Raw genomic sequence first — 2833 nt, forward strand, 5'->3', positions numbered from 1 at the left:
GCTAGGATTTTGTTGAGTGTTCTTGCATCAGGGATATTATTCTTTTTTTTTTTTTTCTTTTTTGGTCATATCCCTGGCTGCTTTTGGTATCAGAGTAATATTGATCTCATAAGATGTATTTGAGTCATTCTGTCTCCCTTAATTATTTTGGAAGAGTTTGAGAAGGATAGTATTGTTGAAGGTTTGGTAGGACTCACTAATAAAGCCCTCTAGTCATAGGGTTTTTTGGGAGGGATACTTTTGACTACTGTTTCAATTCTCTTGCTTGTAATTAGCCTGTTCAGATTTTCTGTTTCTTCCTGATTCAGTATTGAAAGTTTGCATGCATCTAAGAACATCAGTTTCTTCCAGACTTTACAGTTTGTTGGCATTAACAAGACATTCTTTTATGATCCTTGAATATCTTAAGTGTCTGTTGGGTAACTTCTCTTTTGTTTCTGATTTTACTTATTAATTACAGTTTTCTCCATGTTTTTCCTTAATTAGTCTGCATCTGCATAGGGGTTTGTTTATTTTTTTTGAAGACCCAACTTTGGGTTTCATTGATGTTTTGAACTGTCTTTTTGATTCCTATTTTATTTATTGCACTCTATTTTTTTTTAATTTCCTTCCTTTTACTTGGTTTTTGGTTTCATTGTTCCTCATAAGGTGTTATGTTAGATTACTTAATTGATCTCTTTTTTATCATGCTTAGTACTGCTTTTACTGTCTCCCATAGGTCCTTGTATGTCATCTCTTCATTTTTATTTATCTCTGGGTATTTTTAAAATTTCTTCATTAACTCATATCATTCAATAGTTTGTTGTTCAATCCTCATTACTAGAGTTTTTATTTCTTTTTGCTTTTATTTTTTGATTAATTTCTTGTTTAAAACCATTGTAATGAGGGCCCTCCCTGGTGGCGCAGCGGGTTAAAGCACTGCACTGAGAAGCTAAAGCCACTTCCGCATGAGTTCAAATCCCGCCTGCCCCGGAGGAGACCATATGGCGAGGCAGACCTCTCCTGACCCACCCGCTGCTTCCTTCAGCAGTGTACTTCCTCGATCTGCCTGTTCTGCTCCCCGCTCTGTCTCTGGTGAAGCCTCTCACCGCCCCTGAGCCTCTGGCCTGTACCCCAGTTCTGTATGTACAAATAAATAAATCTTTAAAAAAAAAAAAACATTGTAATGAGAGAAGATACTTGATATGATTTCAATCTTGATGAATTTATTGACATTTGTCTTGTCACTAACACATTTTACATAGCATAGACATAGAATTCTTGGGTGAGTGATACAGCCAAAGTCATTCAATTGTTACATGGCCCCATCAATACCAGATATTATTGTGCAACTTTTACTATCCCTCAGATAGCATGAAAGTGAGGATAAGTAAGACATGCTAACCTCCAATGAGGATCTGTCCTCCTTGTTACCTTGTAAAACATACATTTATTTTGCAGGAAAATTATTACTCACAAAACATTCATCGAAAAGCATTTTCTAAGTTTCTTCCAAACATTTTTGTTGTCAATTTCCTCCAACAGATGTCTTCATTTGCATTCCCTGATGAATCACTTTTGTAATATTCCCACTGTATTTTTCACTCTGAAAAATAGATTTGTTAATTCTCAAATCTACCATTTGATACCACCTCCCAATTTGAATTTTGATTTCATGATCATGAAAGTGTGCTTTTCCTGCAGGTCATTCAATGATATGTTTTTTAGGAGGAGGCTATGACAGAGGTCAGAGGATCATCTTTTCTTTTCCTTCAAGAGATCACTATGGTGAACCAAAGTGAGCTTAAACTAACTTATTTTGGAAGACCCTTGATTTTGAACAAAGGTTCATAAAGTCTCTGTAATTCTAGATTATGAGATAATTTTTCCTGGAGGACCCTTTCTCTAGGCATCTCAAGCAGTCCCTATGCAGAGCCTTTCTTTCTATCGTGCTCCTCCCACCCCCTTCCTGAATTTGGCTCGGTGAAAGTATGGGTTAAGAAGTATGAAGAACAGATGGCCATAGATCAGCAGGTATCCAGAAATATTTGCAAATAAAATAGTGTTATGTTTTCTATTAGCATCATTTTATAATGTAACAGGTGCATTAATTTTAATAATATATTTTACTTAACCCAATATTGCCAAAATACTATCATTTGAGCATGCAATTAAAAGACATTCGCTCCATTTTCCATATTATCTTAGAATCCGATGTATATTTTCACACTTCATTAGAAACTAGATACACATCAACTCCTAAGTAACCAACACCACATTGTAAATAAAGCAAGCAAACCAACCTTCGTTTCTGGTGCTTCATTGGACTTCTGGGACCTTAACCTTTTCCCTTCTGGTTGCATAACTTAACCATAGATATCTTAACTTAAAACATTATTCAGGAGACGAACCTCCTCTAATGTCATCACTCCTCCCCTTCCACTCTCTATTTTGCTTTTGTGTCTCCTTAGACTTGATCTTTTCTAACACGATCTTATTTATTTGCTCATGTATGCGTCGTCTATCTTGTCTACCAGTATAAAAGTTTCACGAGGGTAGGGATTTTTAAAAACCTCTTTTAGCCTCAGATTTCCCAGTGGCAAGCACGGAACCTGGCACTTGCTGGGCGCTTAGTACACTTGTGCAGGGCAGAGTCACATTTCTCTGGAAACCAGCATAAGGGACAGTGGCGGCGTGGCCCAGGTGGGGCATCCACGAGGCAAGCGGTGGCGCTCCCTCCCCTGCCGAAGCGGCCGTGGGGTGAGTGGGTGTGTGTGCGGGGGTGCGCGCGGTAGAGCGCGCCAGCGAGCCCGGAGCGCGGAGCTGGGAGGGGCAGCGAGCGGCGCGCACTACC

Source organism: Condylura cristata, unplaced genomic scaffold (genome assembly GCF_000260355.1).
Source record: "Condylura cristata isolate star-nosed mole 26May11 unplaced genomic scaffold, ConCri1.0 scaffold00006, whole genome shotgun sequence".
Lineage (NCBI taxonomy): Eukaryota > Metazoa > Chordata > Mammalia > Eulipotyphla > Talpidae > Condylura > Condylura cristata.